The sequence below is a fragment of the Hypanus sabinus genome, chromosome 4, assembly GCF_030144855.1.
Source record: "Hypanus sabinus isolate sHypSab1 chromosome 4, sHypSab1.hap1, whole genome shotgun sequence".
NCBI lineage: Eukaryota > Metazoa > Chordata > Chondrichthyes > Myliobatiformes > Dasyatidae > Hypanus > Hypanus sabinus.
Genome location: NC_082709.1, coordinates 99,758,239 through 99,779,684, shown reverse-complemented (window position 1 = coordinate 99,779,684; position 21,446 = coordinate 99,758,239). Strand labels below are relative to the sequence as shown.

Here is a 21,446-nt window from a genome sequence, read left to right as displayed (position 1 = left end):
ACTATAGTTGATTTACTTATTTTGACTTTTATATTTTTTCTATATTATGTTTTGCATTGTATTGTAGTTGTGAGGTTATGCTTGGTGAATATGTGCACTAGGACAGAACTAGTGGTGACAGGTCCATCACGTTGCTAGTGATTGGGTGCCAATGTTGTTATTGCATTGAACAGCTTGACTGGAGCAACACACAAATGCTGGGGGGGTGGGGATCAGCATCTACGCAGGGGAATAAACAATCAACCTTTGGGCTGAAATCCATCACCAGGACAACAAGCCCTAATGAAGGATCTCAACCTGAAACTTGACTGTTTATCCCCCTCCATAGATGCTGATTTCCTCCAGCACTTGTGTGTGTTACTCTGCATTTCCAACACTTGCAGAATCTATTGTGTTTATCACGAAGCTGGGATATGTGCAGACCGCATTACAGTAGCCGGGAGGAATGTTGGCTGCCCTGATGAAGGGTCTCAGCCCAAAACGTTCAAGATTTATTCCTTCCCATGGATGCATCCTGACATGCGGAGATCCTCCAGCATTTTGTATATGTTACTCGGGATGGTATCCGCTGGACACCAATTTTTTCTGAAGGTGTTTCTTCCTCAGGAGGGGGGGTGGGAATCAGAGTGAAGGGACTCAGGATAGACCGAACAGTAAAAAAAGCCAAGGTAGCGTGCAGTCAGACTGTCAGGAAAGGTAGGCAGATGATAGGACAAAACTGCAGCCAGCAGGGTGAGCATCACTGCATTATGGATGCAGAATCAAAAAGGTTAGCAAAAACAGTACTCAAAGTGTTATATCTCAATCACAGAGTATAAGAACTAAGCAGGATGATCTTGTTGCACTATTACAGATTGTCAGGTATGATGTTGTGGCCATCACGGAATCGTGGCTGAAGGATGGTTGTAGTTGGGAGATGAATGTCCAAAGTTACATGTTGTATTGGAGGGATAGGAAGGTAGGCAGAGGGGGTGATGTGGTTTTGCGGGTAAAGAATGGCATCAGATCAGTAGAAAGATGTTACAAAGGATTGGAAGATGTTGAACCCTTGTGGGTTGATTTAAGAAACTGCAAGGGTAAAAGGTTCCTGATGGTAGTCATGTACAGGCCTCCAAACAGCAGCTGGGAGGGGGACCACAGATTACAAAGGGAAATAGAAAAGGCATGTCAAAAGGGCAATGTTATGATAGTGATGGAAAATTTCTACATGCAGGTAAACAGATTAGGAGAATGGGCAAGTGAGTGGCAAATAAAAAGCAATGTTGGAAAATGCATGCTCATGCACTTTAGTAGAAGAAATAAACACGCAGACTATTTTCTGTGGTGTTCTGCAGGGGACAGAGTTGGGACCGCTTCTTTTTATGTTATAGAAACAGAGAAACATATAGCAATGCTGAGCTGAACATTTACTTACTTTAGACATTACCTAGGGTTATCCATAGCCCTCTATTTTTCTAAGCTCCATGTACCTATCCAGGAGTCTCTTATGTTATGAACCCCGTAACTGGGTGTCTTACCAGCAAAGATAGGAGTAGTCGTTGAAGTCTGATGATACTATTTTTAACAGTATTTATTAGTAAAAATACACAAAAATAATATCAATGCAAATATACAGATAATATACGTCATCAATACTAAACCTAAAAGTGCGGGTATAATAATCATCAATAAGAAATAAGCTCATTCATTGTCTAGGGATAATGAACAGTCCGATGGAAATATAAAGTTCAGTTCAGTTCATACAGGCTGCAGTCGTCATTGATCACTGTGTGGCAATTGTTGGAGAGAGAGAGAGAAAGAAGTAACAGCTATTAACTTGCCGACTTTCCTTTTACGATCTGGATCCTTCGATTCATTGTTGCCGTGGCCATTCACGTATGACCACTCTGCATCCTTTAGCTAGACCATTCCATGGTGGACTCGTCGCCCAGACAAGGGTGGACACACACACAAGCCCCCACCTGTCCCGTAGCGTTTCTCTTGGTGCGTCTGAGGGGTGTTTCCCAGACCCAACTTTTTATCCCCACTCACGGGATCTCGGATGTCAATCAGTTTGGGATGATGCAATCCCTCAACCAGACCACTCTGGCTGCCCGCTGAGGGGTTTCAATGAATAGTATTTCTTATTGATGATTATTATACCCGCACTTTTAGGTTTAGTATTGATGACGTACATTATCTGTATATTTGCATTGATATTATTTTTGTGTATTTTTACTCAATACACAATTCCTCCTTCAAGAGACAATAGCAGTAATCTCTCTCTTTGTCAATAGGAGACATTCCACCTTGTGTATTCTGGCGTTGTCTCTCTCTCATTACTGACATGATGTGTACCTCTCTCATTTCCTGGGTATCAGACCCGAAATAATAGCGATCTTGCAATTCTCAAAAAGGGGGGTGGGGCGGGCATTGGCGATTCTGTACCCTTCTGCCCATCAGAGTTGCTCCTCATTCATAACACTTAAAAGACCCTATCATATTCACCTCCACCACTGGTAGCCCATTCCACACACTCACCACTCTCTGTGTAAAAAACTTATACCTGACATCTCCTCTGTACCTACTTCCAGTCACCTTAAAACTGTGTCCTCTCATGTTAGCTATTTCAGCCCTGGGAAAAAGCCTCTGACTATCCACACAATCAATGCCTCTCATCGTCTATCAGGTCTATACACCTCTATCAGGTCACCTCTCATCCTCTGTCGCTCCAAGGAGAAAAGATCAAGTTCACTCAGCCTATTCTCATTAAACATGCTCCCCAATCCAGGCAACATCCTTGTAAATCTCCTCTGCACCCTTTCTATGGTTTCCACATCCTTCCTGTAGTGAGGCGACCAGAACTGAGCACAGTACTCCATGTGGGGACTGACCAAGGTCCTATATAGCTGCAACATTGCTTCTCAGCTCCTAAACTCAATCCCACAGTTGATGAAGACCAATGAACCATATGCCTTGTTAACCACCCAGTCAACCTACGTTTTGCATCCTATCAATGTCCCACTGTAACCTCTAACAGCTCTCCACAGCCCTCTACACTATCCACAACACCCACAACCTTTTGTGTTTTCAGCAAATTTACGAACCCTTCCTTCCACTTCCTTGTCCAGGTCATTTATAAAAATCATGAAGATAAGGGGTCCCAGGACAGATCCCTGAGGCAAACCACTGGTCACCAACCTTCATGAATAATATGACCCATTTACAATCACTCTTTGCCTTCTATGGGCAAGCCAATTCTGGATCAATGAAGCAATGTCCTCTTGGATCCCATGTCTCCTTACTTTCTCAATAAGCCTTGCATGGGGTACCTTATCAAATGCCTTGCTGAAATCCATAAACACTACATCTACTGCTCTACCCTCATCGATGTGTTTAGTCACATCCTCAGAAAATTCAATCAGGCTCAAAAGCCATGCTGACTATTCCTAATCATATTATGCCTCTCCAAATGTTCATAAATCCTGCCTCTCAGGATCTTCTCCAACAACTTACCAACCACTGAAGTAAGACTCCCTGGTCTACAATTTCCTGGGTGAAGCCCCATTGAGCCAAAGCCCTCCTACTCTGTCTCCCTCTACTGTGTCGCTTGCTCCTCCGACACCCACTCTTAAAGCTGTCTTGCTTTTAAACTCTTCTTGCTGGGGGGACATCACGTGATGACATAGGATCGAGACATGGAAATCCAGCTCTCCCGTAAAAACCAATAAAAGAAAGTTTAAGTGAAGAAGAGTTAATAAATACCTTCTAGAAACTACTTATAAACAATTCAGGACTTTAGATATGCCTCCTAAACAGAAACAGAAGAGAATTACTACTTTGAAGTCAGCGCGAGTTGGCGGGGAAAGAGGCCCGGCTGTTTTGGCGGGGCCTCGTACTCAAGTTGGATCTCTTCCTGGTGAAGTACAAGTCACCTCCGATGGTGCAGGGCAGGAGGCTGCGGCAATACCAACAGTCTCTAAGAAGAAACAGCGGGAGCTGCGTATGCATGAAGAAATGAGTGTGCACAAACAGGTGCAAACAAAACTACAAGTACCAACTGCGACTGGAAGTGAAAATGAAAGTGAATCGGAAGTAGAATCAGACTCTCTGGAAAACACAGATGAAGAAATAGATGAAGAAGAAGAAGACCAGGAGGAAATTAAAAGTGGAAAACTTTCTGGAGACATAAGAAAAGCCCTGATACAAATAATGCATGAATTAAAAGTAATAAAAACAGATATTGGAAATGTGAAGATTACACTTGATAAGGTGGTGGAAAAACAAAAGAAAATGGATAAGGAAGTTAAAAAGTTGGAAGAAAAACTGGGAGACACCACTGAAAGAGTGGACAAGGTGGAAGATAATATTCTGCCTGGACATCAGAAAGAAAACGGCTGTTGGAAAAAGTAGATGTGCTTGAAAATTTCAGCAGACAAAACAATATTAAGATTGTTGGTCTTAAAGAAGGTATAGAGGGAGAAGATTCAATAATATTCTTTCAAAAATGGATTCCGGAAATCTTGGAAATGGAAGAGGGAAGTCAGTTAATTGAAATCGAAAGGGCTCATAGAGCTTTAAGACCAAAGCCCCAACAAGATCAAAATCCACGATCAACCTTGATAAAATGTTTAAGATATCAAGATAAAGAAAAGATCTTGAAGGCAGCTGCTCAAGGTGCCAGAAGGAGAAATGGGCCATTAATGATAGAAGGGAAAAGAGTCCTTTTTTATCCTGATATAAGTTACGGCCTTTTGAACAGGCGGAAGGAATTTAATTCTGTGAAAAAAATCTTATGGGAAAAGGGTTATAAATTTATATTGAGCGACCCAGTAACACTGATAATTTTTTTGGATGACAAAGAAAGAAGATTTTTTTACTGATCATCGGAAAGCGGAGGAGCTTGTACAAGAACTTCCTAATATTCGCGAGATGTGGTGAAGAATTATGGAAATGAAATGGATTAAAGATGAAGACTGAGATAGGGATTGGATTTGATGGACATTTATGAGTAGAAGAATATACAAATATACTTTAAGTATATGATAGAAGGGAAACAAGATAAAAATAATTGAGGAATATTAATTGGGAGTAGAGATATTAATTTTTCTTCTTCACATATATATATATCTTTGTGTTACGGGGAGCTGGAGGAGCTTCTGACTGATTGCTGCAGGATTCACATGTGTAATCATGGCGATTGCCACGACCCGTAAAATGGAGGGGGTAATGTTGTGTTTCTATTCATTCACAGCATTAGTGGGGGAGTATTTTGTTATTTTTTTCTTTACTATCTATCTTTCTTCTATTTTTCTTTTTTTGCCTGGATGATTGGGGGGGGGGGGAGACACATAGCAACATGGAGAATTTTAAAGAGATTCCCCAAGGTATGACTCATTTACTCAGTTTTTTTAAGTTTTAATGTTAATGGGCTTAATGGACCTGTGAAAAGAAAAAGAGTTTTAACATATATTAAGAAAATGAAAGGAGATATAGCTTTTTGCAGGAAATACATTTAACAGAGACAGAACATCAGAAATTAAAGAGAGATTGGGTTGGAAGTGTTATTGCAGCTTCATTTAATTCAGAGTTGAGGGGAGTTGCAATTTTGGTTAATAAAACCTTACCAATTAAAATACAAAATGTACTAATTGATACTGTGGGGAGATATGTGATTATACATTGTCAAATCTTTTCAGAATTATGGACTCTTATGAACATTTATGCACCAAATGAAAATGTTGCAAAATTCATACAAGAAATTTTTTTGAAATTGGCTGATGCACATGATAAAATATTAATAGGTGGAGATTTTAACTTTTGTTTAGACCCAGTTCTAGATAGGTCAACTATGGCTATTACAAAATCAAAAGTAATAAAGCTAACTTTATCATTGATGAAAGACTTAAATTTGATTGATATATGGAGAAGAATTAATCCAAGAGAAAGAGATTATTCATTTTATTCAAATAGACATAAAACTTAATCAAGGATTGATTTTTTCCTGTTATCAATGAATATTCAGAATAGAGTGAAAAGTGTAGACTATAAAGCGAGAATACTGTCAGATCATTCCCCCTTGATAATGACAATGATACTGATGGATAAGGAGGCATTGATTTACAGATGGAGATTTAATTCAATTTTATTAAAACGTCAAGAATTTTGTGATTTTATGAAAAAACAGATCCAATTTTTTTTGGATACAAACTCATATTCAGTTGATGATAAATTTATATTATGGGAAGCGATGAAAGCATACTTGAGGGGTCAGATAATAAGTTATACTTCTAAAATTAAGAAGGAATATATGGTAGAAATAGATCAATTAGAAAAAGAGATTACAAAATTAGAAAAAGAATCCCAAAGATATATGACAGAAGAAAAACTTGTCAATAAGAAGCTACAATATAATACACTCCAGACATATCGAACAGAAAAAGTAATCATGAGAACTAAACAGAGATATTACGAATTAGGTGAAAACAGAGCAGGCTTCCAAAACAATAAATGCAATTAGAACAATTGCAAATAAAATTACTTATAAACCTTTAGAAATTAATGAAACTTTAAAAATTTTTTACTTCGAATTATATCAGTCAGAATCACAAAATGAGGTTGCTGAGATAGAATTTTTTTATCACAAATAACTCTTCCAAAATTGAATTCGGAAGAACAGAAAGGATTAGATATGCCCTTTGCATTAAAAGAGGTTGAAGAAGCTTTAGGATCACTTCAGAGTAATAAATCTCCAGGAGAAGATGATTTTCCACCTGAATTTTATAAAAAATTTAAAGATTTATTAATCCCTCCCTTTATGGAGTTAATATATCAAGCAGAAAGGACACATAAACTTCCACAATCTTTTTCGACAGCGATCCTAATAGTATTGCCAAAAAAAGATAGAGATCCTTTAAAACCAACATCATATAGGCCTATTTCTTTGTTGAATACAGATTATAAAATAATAGCAAAAATTTTATCTAATAGATTATCTAAATATTTACCAAAATTAATACATGTGGATCAAACAGGCTTTATTAAAAATAGACAATCGGCGGATAATGTAACTCGGTTACTTAGCATAATTCATCTGGCACAAAAGAAGGAGGAAGTGAGTTGGCAGTTGCTTTGGATGCTGAAAAACATCTGATAGATTGGAATGGGACTTTTTATTTAAGTTATTGGAAAAATATGGGTTAGGAAAATCTTTTATAAAATGGATTAAAACCTTAAATACTAGTCCCAAAGCTAAAGTAGTGACAAATGGTCAAATTTCAACATCATTCCACTTAACAAGGTCAACTAGACAAGGTTGTCCATTATCACCTGCCCTATTTGTATTGGCGATAGAACCATTAGCTGAATTAATTAGAACGGATCCAGATATTGTGGGCTTCAGAGTTAACCAGGAGGAATATAAGATTAATTTATTTGCTGATGATGTTCTGATTTATTTAACAAACCCATTGCATTCATTGCATAAATTATCTTTCAGATTGGAAGAATATGGGAAAATATCAGGGTATAAAGTAAACTGGGATAAAAGTGAAATTTTACCCCTTACTAAAGGAGACTATAGTCAATGTCGATTAGTAACTCAATTTAGATGGCCGACAAATGGTATAAAATATTTAGGTATAAGTCGATAATGATATAAAGAATTTATATAAATTAAATTATTTGCCATTATTGAAAAAAATACAAGAAGATCTTGATAAATGGATGATATTACCAATAACATTAGTAGGTAGAGTTAATGCCGTAAAAGTGAATATATTTCCCAGATTACAATATTTATTCCAAACATTACCAATACAACTGCCCCAGAAGTTTTTTCAAGAGTTGAATAAATGTGTGGGGAAGTTTCTTTGGAAAGGTAAGATGTCAAGAATATCATTGGAAAGATTGACATGTAAATTTGACCTAGGAGTGTTACAACTCCCAAATTTTAAGAATTATTATAAAGCAAATCAACTTAGATTTATTGCATCTTTTTTGATGAAGAAAAACCGGCATGGATTAGAATAGAGTTTGATAAGATAGGAGAAAATATACCAGAAGATTTTATATATAAATAGGAATCCAAATGGATACGGGAAAAGAAGAATCTCTTATATTAAAACATTTGTACAACTGCAGTAGGACTTCCCTGCTCCTGTACTCAAATCCTTTTGCTATGAATGCCAACATACCATTTGCCTTTTTCACCACCTGCTGTACCTGCATGCCCACTTTCAATGACTGGTGTACAATGACACCCAGGTCTCGTTGCATCTCCCCTTTTCCTAATCAGCCATCGTTCAGATAATAATCTGTTTTCCTGTTCTTGCAACCAAAGTGGATAACCTCACATTTATCCACATTAAATTGCATCTGCCATGAATTTGCCCGCTCACCTAACCTATCCAAGTCACCCTGCATCCTCTTAGCATCCTCCTCACAGCTAACACTGCCGCCCAGCTTCGTGTCATCCGCAAACTTGGAGATGTTGCATTTAATTCCCTCGTCTAAATCATTAATATATATTGTAAACAACTGGGGAACCAGCACTGAGCCTTGCGGTACCCCACTAGTCACTGCCTGCCATTCTGAAAAGGTCCCGCTTACTCCCACTCTTTGCTTCCTGTCTGCCAACCAATTCTCTATCCACCTCAATACCATACCCCGAATACTGTGTGCTTTAAGTTTGCACACTAATCTCCTGTGTGGAACCTTGTCAAAAGCCTTTTGAAAATCTAAATATACCACATCCACTGGCTCTCCCCTATCCACTCTACCAGTTACATCTTCAAAAAATTCTATAAGATTCGTCAGACATGATTTTCCTTTCACAAATCCATGCTGACTTTATCTGATGATTTCACCTCTTTCCAAATGTGCTGTTATGACATCTTTGATATTGAACTCTAGCATTTTCCCCACCACCGATGTCAGACTAACCGGTCTATAATTCCTTGGTTTCTCTCTCCCTCCTTTTTTAAAAAGTGGGGTTACATTAGCCACCCTCCAATCCTCAGGAACGAATCCAGAATCTAAGGAGTTTTGAAAAATTATCACTAGTGCATCCACTATTTCTTGGGCTACTTCCTTAAGCACTCTGGGATGCAGACCATCTGGACCTGGGGATTTATCTGCCTTTAATCCCTTCAATTTACCTAACACCACTTCCCTATTAACATGTATTTCCCTCAGTTCCTCCATCACACTAGACCCTCGGTCCCTTACTATTTCCAGAATATTATTTATGTCCTCCTTAGTGAAGACAGAACCAAAGTAGTTATTCAATTGGTCTGCCATGTCTTTGTTCCCTATGATCTATTCACCTGTTTCTGACTGTAAAGGACCTACATTTGTCTTGACCAATCTTTTTCTTTTCACGTATCTTTAAAAGTTTTTATAGATGATTGGAAGTGATCCATTTTAACTGCCGAGGGAGCATTCCTGGTAGCAGTGTACATTCCATGCCTGCCCAATATCAGCCAGGCCCTGGAGGAGCAGAGCACTGTAACAAGCCGTCATGAAGCGGTGGACCCTGGTGCCTTCCCTATCATTGCGGGGGGTTTCAGCTGAGGACCTTTAACCCACTACCGCTAACGTCCATCACCTGTGAAACCAGAGGAGCCAACACACTTGACCACTGTTACCGTGCCATCCCATGCCTGCACTTGGACAAGTCCTACCACCTGGCTGTACTTTTATTCCTGGAGACCGAGGACCGTGAGGGTCTGGTCAGGGGAAGGGGTGGAGTCCCTACAGGACTGCTTTGAATCAGTGGACCGGACAATATTCGGGAATTCATCTTTGAATCTGAATGAATATGCCACAGTGGTCGCTGATTTCAGGATCTGTGTGGAAGAGTGTGAACCTTCGAGAGCATACTGGATTTCCCCAGAGCAGAAGCTGTCGATAATATGATAGTATTTAGTACTGGATATTATTACTATTAAACTGAAGAGTGTGACCGTTACGTACTCTTTCCATGAGTAGATCCTGACCTGCTGGCCATGTCCCACACAGTCTTGCTCTTTGCAACACGATGCCCTTCTTTGTGTTCTCAGTCACTGAGGCCCTGTTTTGGTTGAGGTTGACCATGGACGTTGCGTCCTACCTGTCTGTATGATACAGGGCAGTATGATAAGGAGAGCCAGCTGTTTCCCATGCAGCTGATGGACTCAAAGGAACTGCAGAGACCGATACAGTCTGGCATCAGTGGTGTCTCAGGAGTTGCCAGTCAGCACTGAACTACCTTAGGGACTCCAACTCCATACTTTTCCTCAGGGTTCACTACTAAGCCTTCCCCATGAGTGGGTACAGCCACATGGCAGCAATAACAACCTTAAGGAGCAAACCTCTAAATGCTCTATTCGTCCAAATGGCCAGAGCTCCCCACATTGTTTGCCATTGCAACCCTGTGCTTATTCTATCATAGACATTTGCTTTGTCCTATCCATCCTACCCTGACTCTTCAGTTGTTCCCGATTGCAAATAACTATCTTGGAACGGAAACATTCATTCTGTTTCTCTCCCCACAGTTGTTGCCTGACTGGCTAAATATTTCAGTAGTTTTATTTCCGATTTCAATCATCTGCAGATTTTTGTCTTGTTTTCATGAATGTTTTGTTGAAGTTAATAACGTTTTAAAAATAATTGGTTTATATCAGACCAAAGACCAAAATTAGGCCACCTGCTTCATCGAGTTTGCTCCATCATTTCATCATGAATGAGTAATTTTGCCTTTCAACCCCATTCTCCTGCCCTTTCCTCGTAACCTTCGATGTCCTTAACTAATCAAGATGCAGGTAAATTACCTGGCAACAGGTAAAAAATGCCACAAATATGAAATAAAAGCATCAAAAGCTGGAGAAGACATTCCAAATTCATTCCAATTTATCAGCGAATATAGAATACATTTGAAATACTAATGACTAGGAGCAAATTGTACACCTCATCTCAGATAACTTTAATTGATAAATTTTCTTCCAAGCTCTGTATTAAAAATAAATGCAAAACAGAGGCACAAAAGTCCAATAAGATATTTAAATCAGAACAGCACAGTGGCTGGTCAAAGCAAATTATATTTGATCAAAATGTTGTACATATGTTCTCAGGGTTCAGCTTGTTCAGCTACACTGGGATTGCGTACAAGGCAACGAGCAAAGATAATTACCATTTACCTCCATAGATGTATGTACACTGACCCAGCCCTACATAGTACATCAAGAGAGTAACTGTGTCATACTGTATATTGTGCATGAAGAAGCACGCAGTCTGTTTATAATTTGAATTGTTTGAAGCATTGTTTTAGCTTTTTCTGGGGAAATTAGGATTTCTGTTCCACATCAGAAAAGTGATTGAGCTTCGCCTGTGGTTTAGTAAGGAATATTGTCCTCCTGGTAAAATACTGTTTTCACAATGATGATGGGGTCTTGGGCCTCCACTGTTTCATTTGTTGTGATTTCTCTGGTTTTATTATTCAGCAAAACTGAAAATTATAGTTTTTGTTTCTGAGAAACTTCTTGGTGCAGCAACTTCAGTCTCTCAAGTGTGATTAAATTAGGATGGGTAAGAATAATCAGTGTAGATTAGTAGCTCAATCGTTTCTTTGTGGAGTTCATTAGCCCACTTTCATTGGGCACTTTTACTCGTCAGTGTTTTCCACCATTGGAGAGAGATGGTGATCCAACGGCATTATCACTGGCCCATCTTATATCAACTAATTTCAAATCAGAATGTCAGTAAATAATCAATGAACCAATTAATTGATATCCTTCATCTTACAACGGAGAGAAGTCAGTTTTGATCAGCGATGATTACTTGACCATTCTTCTGTTTTAATTGTTCATTTCTTGTTATATCTGGTGACTGCAATACTTAGAGAAAGAAATGATTGTATGAAAAATTATCATTAAGAAATTGTTTCCAAGTATAGTTTTTTAATGTATTTTTATGGACGTGAAATGACTGTGTCTATCGATAGTGAAATTTTCTGATAAATAAAATTTTAAAAACGTAAAACATTATTTAGAAGGCAATGAGAGAAAATTTTTGATGACTGATTGTCTTTGTTTACAGATCCAAAATCTGCTCTCAGAATTGTTGGGTCTCCAGCCTCTGGTGGATCCACGTGGATGGAACGTCACATGGAATTACTGGTTACAGCATGGAAGAAAGCCATTGGGCTCTTGCTTGTTATTTTCCAGAGCAATCCACCTGATATCAATTCCCACTTACCTCCTTACACCCCTGCAAGTGCTTCTCTTTCTCCTCCAAATACTACAATTGAATAAATGCTCTTACCAACTCTGGCAATACATTCCTGGTTCCTACTACTCATTGGGGAAAAGATATTTCTTCAAATCACTTTGCTTTGGAAAGTACCTTTATGGGATACAATTTGGTTCTTGAAACCCTACATGAATGGGAGCAGCTTTTTCCATTGATTCTGTCTATAGGCTTCATGATTTGAAATTTCAGTCAGATCCCTTTGCATCTTCCTCAGTTCCAAGAAGAACAACCTTAACTTCCTCAATGTCCGTTGCCCTTTGAATCATTTTGATAGATCTCTTCAGCCTCTCTAAAGCATCCATCACAGAATAGAGAGTGAAATGATGAAGGGTCTTGGCCCGAAATGTCGACTGTTCTCATTTCCCTCGATGCTACCTGGTCTGCTGAGTTCCTCTGGCATTTTGTCTGTTGAATGGACAGTGTGCTTGTTCATTTGGAGAAGTTACATTGGGACTACACATAGGGATGGTTAATGGCTATTGTGTTGCCCCATTGCAGGAAGAATGTGGAGGCGATGGAGAAGATGCAGAAGAGATTTACAGGATATTGCCTGGAATAGAGAATGTGAGCTTTAAGGAAAGGTTGGACAAATTTTGGTTGTTTTCTCTGGAGTGTTGGAAGCTGAGGGAAGACCGGATAGAAGTTTGTAAATTTATGAGAGACGGTAGTCAGAATTACTACCTTAGAGATATTCAAAGGCTCTTGATGTACAGAAATCCAAAGACTCACAATCCTAGTTCTAGGTTCTCCAACAGAGGAAATACATTTTCTTCATCCAACCTGCCGAGGTCCTTCAAAAACTAATTGCAGTCAAACCTCTGGAGTGCATGATTTTGCAAAGTTAAGATATGGGTGTTTCAAGGAAGTAACAGGTGGGGGGCATCATTAAAGACACTTGAACTCCACATCATTTTGATGAAGTCAGTTATGTAGTAAATCCATCCATTTCAAGGTGTGGACTGAAACACCTCAGCTGTTGCCAAGGACTCCTTGTGGAAGCTTTAAGGAATCCTTTTTTCATGTGGGCATTTCGTTGAAGTGAAGTGAAATATTTCCTAGGATCATGGAATTATGCTGGACAGAAACAACCCAGCTCATCCATGCTCATCAAGATGCCCATTCACACTATTTAAAATTAGTATTTGGTCCACATTTCTCTAAACCTCTCCTATCCATGAATTTCTTCAAAAGTCTGAAATGTAATTGTTCCCACCTCCTCTGCAGCTCATTCCGTTTATCTACCCACCTTCAGCATGAAAAACTTACCCCTGTCATACAGGAGGCGTTGCGTTGTGCTCCCTACGCATAAGGGTGTTCCAATGGGTGGGTTAGACTGTACCCCTGGTGTGTCGACGTGTGTGAGATTCTGTACCGGATGAGTTGGGCTGTACACCGAGTGTATCGAGCTGAATTCGTGGTGTGCTGGCGTATGTCGAGCTGGGCTGTTAGGGTGTGGGTCGCACACTGTATGTCGGGCTGTTCTGCCGGGGTGTACCCGCGTGTGCGCGCTCCCGCCCCCGCTCCCTTGCGCTACGTGGCCGGACAGGAGCTGAGCGGGAGCGACGTCTGTGGGAGCGGACGGCGGTCCGGATCCGAACCCGGCGACAGGCGGAGTGAGTACAGACCGCGCCCCAGCCTAACGGGGTCCGGGGACACTGAGGGATCTCTCCGTCCCCACACGGATCGGGGTACAATGCAGGGTTCCCGTGTCCTCAGTCAGATCCCTTTGCTCTCCACCCCTTCCCAGTCATCAGCCCCGCGCCTGTCTCCCTCTCCTCTACCCGTCCCATTGCTCTTCCCTCTGCCCCACCTTCTCCCTCCACCACATCTCGTCTCTCCTCTCTACCCATTCCCCGACCTCACTGTGCCCTCTCTCTCTCTCTCTCTCTCTCTCTCTCTCTCTCTCTCCTTACCCCCGGTGAAGTGAGTGGGGAGGGGAAGGGGAGGAGGGAGGCTGAAAGAACCTGGAAGAGCTAATAGACTTCCATGGGTAGAGGTGACATTATAGAATAGAGGTGACTGCAGATACCGGAATCTCACGTCGCTAGCGAAACTCGGCGGGTCAGGCAGCTCCTGTGAAGGGAGATGGACAGTGAACGTTCCCGGTGAAATTTAATGTTCTCAACCTGCAGTGTTATCTGTCCGTTTCTTTCCGTGGACGCTGGGTTCCTCCAGCATCTGGTGCATGATCTTACAAAACTCTGGGTCGGATACCCCTGCTGTATGCGCCTTACAGGAGTGGGTGCAGTTTACATCCCAACAGTACACAAACTGTGATTTCTTTAGAAGAGTAAGGATTGATCAGGTTGCTGTTCTGGATAGGGGGTGTGGGGCAAGGAGAGATTGTTTCTGCTGGCCGGGAGTCTAGGGTGTGGACTTGGCCCATGTAAGGCTCTATATGCAGAGACTGTTTAGCATGTCCATAAACTGCCTTTGATCCTTCAACTACAGGCATTAAATTTCAGATGGATAGAAGTTTGATATTAAATCCAGGGAAATGCCAGTCTGTGAATTTGAGATATCATGGGTGGAATGGCTGAGCAAACTGGGGCTGGGTTCATTAACGGACCTCGGGTTTCCTCATGACCTTATCTCTGAAGTGATGGCCCCCCCCCCAGAGAAAACTATCCAAACATACTTTGTGTACTTCCCCCAGACCTCACACTTGCCTGGACACAACACTATCTGCCCAGATCTGTAGCTGACCTATATCCTTTGACAAGTTTCTTCACTGTCTGCAACTTCACTTTTTATTTAAAACATCTATACATCATACATCTTCCAGGCATACTCCACGATGATGAGAATCCATGTTTGCCCCACAGTTGTGGACTTCCCAGGAGGCACAGCATCATGGTCATTGTGTGTGAGGCGGGGCCAACCAGGGCAACACCAGGGGCAGCATAGCGTTAGGGACAGGGCAACTGTCTGGGTGTGAGGAGGGGCCAACCAGGGCAACATAGGACTAGGGACAGGGAAACTATCTGTGTGTGGGGAGATTGCAATTCTTGATTCTAATAGAACCATCATCCCTGCTCGAACTTGTCGTGATCCATAAGATTTGTGTGTTTCATTGTGATCACCTTTTCTAGTTGCTCTTTACAGAGAGCAGTTCTTACACGATCAGTATTACACACAAAATGCTGGAGGAACTCAGCAGGTCAGGCAGCATCTATGGAAATGAATAAACAGTTAACGTTTTGGGACAAGACCCTCTTCAGAGGGAACGGGGAGGGGGAGGGAAATATTATTTTAGCGCAAGGAGCAAACGATATTCATGCCATCAGGCTGGAGGTTACCCAGACGGAATATAAGGTGATGCTCCTCCACCCTGAGGGTGGCCTCATCTTGGCACAAGAGGAAGCCATGGTCCGACACTTTGGCCTCTTACCTCTTCTCACCTGCCTACCAACTCCCCCAGGGTCCCCTCCTTCTTGCCTTTCTCCTATGTTCCACTCGCCTCTCCTACCAGATTCCTTCATCACCGGCCCTTTACCTTCTGACCCACCTGGCTTCACCTATCACCTTAAGACCATAAGGCGATAAGACATAGGAGCAGAATTATGCCATTGGCCCATCGAGTCTGCTCCACCATCCAATCATGGCTAATCTTTTTCTCTTCTCCTCAACCCCAGTTCCCGGCCTTCTCCCTGTAACCTTTGATGCCACGTCCAACCAAGAAGCTATCAATCTCTTCGTTAAATACGCCCAGCGACCTGGCCTCCACAGCTACATGTGGCAAGGAATTCCACAAATTCACCATCCTTTGGCTAAAGAAATTTCTCCACATCTCTGTTTTAAATGGATGCCCCTCTATCCTGAGGCTGTGCCCTCTTGTCCTAGACTCTCTCACTATGGGAAATATCCTTTCCACATCTACTCTGTCTAGGTCTTTCAATATTTGAAAGGTTTCAGTGAGATTCCCCCGCATCCTTCTGAATTCCAGCAAGTACAGACCCAGAGCCATCAAACATTCCTTGTATGATAACCCTTTCATTGCTGGAATCATCCTTGTGAACTCCCTCTGGACCCTCTCCAATGCCAGCACATCTTTTCTAAGATGAGGAACCCAACAATGTTAGTAGTTTTCCTATAAACCTGTGGGCTCTTAAAATTTGGTAAGTAGCCTCATGTGTGACATCTTGTCAAAGGCCTTCTGAAAGTCCAAATATACAATATCCACTGCAATCCCTTTATCCATCCTCTTGTAATCTCCTCAAAGAATTATATCAGGTTTGTCAGGCAAGATTTTCCTCCTGGTTATCATCATTCCCCTCCCCCCTACTTTCCAATCCCGATGAAGAGTCTGGGTCTGAAACGTCGACTTTATTTATTTCCGTAGATGCTCCAGCATCTTGTGTTTGTTGCTTTGGGTTTCAAGGATCTGCAGAATTTCTTAGTTTATCATTGTCACATGTACCAAGATACAGTGAAAAGCTTTTGTTTTGTGCTCCACCCAGACGATCGCTCCAGACATAGGTATAGTCAGATAGTTGTATTAAAACAGAATGCAGAATTGTGTGTTGCAGTTATAGAGAAGGTGCTTTGTAAATACACAGCAAAAGTAGAAGGGCCACCGTGGGAGATGAAGACTACATCTACTGGCATTTGAGAGTCTGGTATCAGTGGTGATTTTGTATCTCGGGCTTTTGTATCTTCTGCCTGATAGGAGGGGGAGAGAAGTGAGAATGAGTGAGTTGGGAGAGCTGGCTGCTTTGCCGATGTCGGGTGAAGTATAAAAGGAGTCATGGAGGGGAGGCTGATTTTCATGCTGGACTGGGCTGTGTTCACAACTCTCTCCACTTCCTTGCACAGAACAGTTACAATACCAAGCTGTGATGCATCCTGATTGGATGCTCTCTGTGGTACAGAATCGGCTTGGGGACAGTTCTCAGGAAGGGAACTCTAACATAACACTGGTACTGCCTACACTCTTATGTTGGGATGTTACTCCCTCACTCTGGTACGTTTGACTGTCTCGTTCTTCCAAACAGTTTAAAACATCGGTTGAAGCAAGAGCTGGGGAAATATTTTGAACTGATATGAAGCTCTGCTCCTGGTGATGGGGGAACGTTCCCATTTATTTCTGCCAACATTTGCAACATACAGATAGTGATGTCTGTGATAACAAACCCTTTGGATCAAAGGGATCTGGATCAAACTGTGACTGTCAGAGAGTTTCCCAGAGCTAGATGAAGAATTCAGCAACTGGAAGAGTAAGATTTGAGTAAAATGAGCAGATATTTTACAGAGTTCACTTGATTTGACTGTCAGTTCAGGTGTGCAGGCAGAGTGAGCTCATTCAGTAAAGTTTTGGTTGGATGATACCTTGAAATGCTATCTGATCTTTATCATTTCCTGTTTAAATGTATTTGTGTAGGTTTACATGCAGTGACTAAACTTTGAAATGAAATGTAAACCAGGCTTTGTGTTTTGTCTTCTTGGTGCAATGCTGTTCTCAAATTTAAACAAAAAAGAATGTCCTGACATTCGTGCTCACTCATTTCCTGGAACCTCTGGAACTATTTGGTCCAGTGTTTATCCAACACGCAGACTGTGCTGTGGGAAATGTTTCTTTGCATTGCAATCAGATAAACCTTTATCTGCTCAAATCCCTCAGCTGGACCTGGGGCGAATGCCTGTTCCCAGCCCTAGAGGATTTCTTTTAGTTGAAACTTGTTTGGTGTAATGGTGTTCAATCTCAGGGTAACAGAACAAGCAGAGATATGAAAATCATGATTTAGTATGGCAGTGCTGAGCTACAGATCTGACCCGGCCAGTCTTCATGGTGTTCTTCATGGTAATATTGAGTTATGGATCTGACCCCGTCTGGTCTACATGGTGTTCTTCATGGTAATATTGAGTTATGGATCTGACCCCACCAGTCTTCATGGTGTTCCTGTCGGGTTTGCAGTAGCAACTAAAAATGGCCAGTAGTGGGATGCTCTCCACGTGCCCAGATGAGTGAAGCTCCAACTACTTTTTAAAGCTAAATGCCATCCAACCCAGTCAATTGGCATCCCAACCACCAATCTAAACAACATACACAAAATGCTGGAAGAACTCAGCAGGCCAGGCAGCATCTATGGAGAAGAGTACAGTTGATATTTTGGGCCGAGATGTCAGTCTGTACCATCTACAAAATGCATTGCTGTTACTCCCACATCCTTGCACCCATAGTACTTCCTGAACCCGTGTCCTCTACACCGACTGGGACAGGGACAGGGGCAAAAGGACCATGGCTATACAACCATCTACAGGTTACCCTCCAATCCTCACATGGAAATATATCACTGTTCCTTAGTCAGCACTCCTGGGACTCTCTCCCTAACAGCACCTTCACCAAGACAGGAGCAGTTCAAGATGGTGCTGATTAGGGATGGGCAGTACACACTAATCTTGCCAGCATTACCCGAACCTGGAATGTGAATAAAAACCGTTTGATTTCAAATACCAAACACTGACGCAGTGTCAAAAACGAGTTGTACTGGGCCCCATAGAGTGCAGGATAACAAAATGGTTTAGGAGTGCCTCATGGAAGTGGCGAAGCTTCAGGAGGGAATTCCAGAGCTTGAGTCTTCGTCATTGAAGACACAGCCAACAATGGTAGAAATAGAATAGGAGTAGAATTAGGCCATTTGCCCATCTAATCTACTCTGCTATTCGAACATGTCTGATTTAGTTTTCCTCTCAATCCCATTCTCTCGCCCTCTCCCCCATAACCTTTGATCCCCTTACTGTTTAAGAAACTATACACCTCTGCTCTAAATATACCAAATGCCTTGGCCTCCACAACCACAGCAGCACCACCATCTGACTGAAGAAATTTCTCCTCATCTCTGTTCTAAAGGATATCTTTGCATTTTGAGGCTGTGCCTTCTGGTCCTAGACTCTCCCTCCGTTGGAAGCAGACCTCTCCACGTCTGTTCCAACTAGGCCTTCCAATATTTGATAGGTTTCAATGAGATCCCCCATTATTCTTCTAAACTCCATTGAGTATAGGCCCAAAGCCATTCAATGCTTCTTTCATTAACTCTTTCATTTCCTGGATAACGATTGTGAAGATCCTCTGGACCCTCTCTAATGTCAACAGTGTTGTTAAGAAGGCATTTGGTGTGATGGACTTCATTGACCGTGAGATTGTGTTCAAGAGCTATGAGGTAACGTTAAAGCTATATAACAGTGATTCTCAACCGTTTTTTGGCCACAGCTAGGAGCTCTTCTCAGGTTCCAGGGCCCCCCTTTCAAACAGGGATACAACATGAACAGATAGACAGAAAATCATTTATTATAGAACACCAAGAAAATTTGAACATTCTGACATACTGGACAAAACTTTAAAAAGACTGTATGAAATTAAACATCTATTTAGCCTAATGCGGTCCTTGAGCTCGGTGCTTTTCTGCAAGTTTCATGATATCAGGCTCCAACTTAGACAATGACAGTCGGAGGTTACCTCTTGTTGTGATATCAATTCTGTTCCTGGATTTTGTCAAGGAAACTACCATGCAGAATCCGCTCTCAACCAAATATGTTGAGGGAAAGGCAATAAAAAATCTGGGCTTTTGCCCACAGTGTTGTAAATTTATTCAGCAAAAGATACAGCAGTTATGGGGAGAGGGCGAGAGAATAGGGCTGAGAGGCAGCAGTTAGGGCAGTTGAGTGCTCCATTTGCAGTACGTGGGAAGTCAGGGCGAACGCTGTTGTCCCTGATGACTACACCTGTAAAAGGTGCATCCAGCTGCAGCTCCTGACAAACTGTGTTAGGGAACTGGAGCTGGAGCTGCATGAACTTCGGATCATTCGGGAGGCAGAGGCAGAAATAGACAGGAGTTACAGGGAGATAGTCACCCCCAGGAGTCAGGAGACAGGTAGTTGGGTGACTGTCAGGGGAGAGAAGGGGAATAGACAGGAAGAGCAGAGCACCCCTGTGGCCATTCCCATCAATAAGTATACCGTTTTGGATACTGTTGGTGGGGACGACCTACTAGGGACAAGTTGCAGTGGTTGCGTCTCTGGCACCGAGACTGGACCCTCAGCTCAGAAGGGAAGGAGGGAAAAGAGGAGAGCAGTAGTGATAGGGGATTCGATAGTTAGTGGGGCAGATAGGAGGTTCTGTGGAAGAGATCGAGAATCCCGGATGGTCTGTTGCCTCCCTGGTGCCAGGGTGTGCAATATCTCGGATCGAGTTCTCAGTATTCTCAAGAGGGAGGGTGAGCAGCCAGATGTCATGCTCCATGTAGGGACCAATGACGTGGGGAGGAAGAGTGAGGAGTTCCTGAAAAGTGAGTTTAGGGAGTTAGGCACCAAGTTAAAGGACAGGACCTCCAGGATAGCAATCTCAGGATTGCTACCAGTGCCACGTGCAGGTGGGTTTAGAAATAGTAAGATAGTGCAGATCAACACGTGGCTGAAGACATGGTGCAGGAGTGAGGGCTTCAGATTTAAAGATAATTGGGCAGTTTTCCAGGGAAGGTGGGACCTGTTCCGGCGGGATGGTTTACATCTGAACTGGAGGGGGACAAATATTCTTGCAGGTGGGTTTGCTAGAGAGGCTGCAGTGGATTTAAACTAGATACGAGGGGGGAGGAGAACCAGAGTGTAGGAACAGATGTATGGGAGAAGGAAGAAAAAGAAGACAGAAAAGTTCTTTGTACTGTTAGAGATAAACAGAGAGCAAGAGGTGGAGAGTTTCTTAAATGCATTTATTTTAATGTTAGGAACATTGTAAGAAAGATGGATGAGCTCAGAGCTGGATTGATACTTGGAAATATGATGTTGTAGCTATTAGTGAAACATGGTTGCAGGAGAGGTGTGATTGGCAACTAAATATTCCTGGATTTTGTTGCTTCAGGTGTGATAGAATCGGAGGGACAAGAGGGGGAGGTGTTGTGTTGCTTGTTAGAGAAAATACTACAGCGGTCCTCTGGCAGGATAGATTAGAGGGCTCGTCTAGGGAGGTTATTTGTGTGGAACTGAGGAATGGGAAAGGTGTAGTATCACTTATAGGGGTGTATTATAGATCACCTAATGGGGAGTGAGAATTGGAGGAGCAAATTTGTAAGGAGATAGCAGATATTTGTAGTAAGCACAAGGTTGTGATTGTGGGAGATTTTAATTTTCCACACATAGACTGGGAAGCCCATTCTGTAAAAGGGCTGGTTGGTTTGGAGTTTGTA

General features: G+C 41.9%; 1 protein-coding gene across 2 annotated transcripts in view; it reads left to right on the top strand.

Annotated features, from left to right (window-relative positions):
• Positions 1-13,641: 13,641 nt before the first annotated feature.
• Positions 13,642-21,446, top strand: part of LOC132393023 (pleckstrin homology-like domain family B member 2) — a 414,321-nt gene continuing 406,516 nt past the window's right edge. For both annotated transcript variants that reach the window (XM_059967716.1, XM_059967715.1), the window contains exon 1: positions 13,642-13,880. The gene's annotated coding sequence lies outside the window, so the exon portion shown is untranslated. The remainder of the gene's footprint in view (positions 13,881-21,446) is intronic.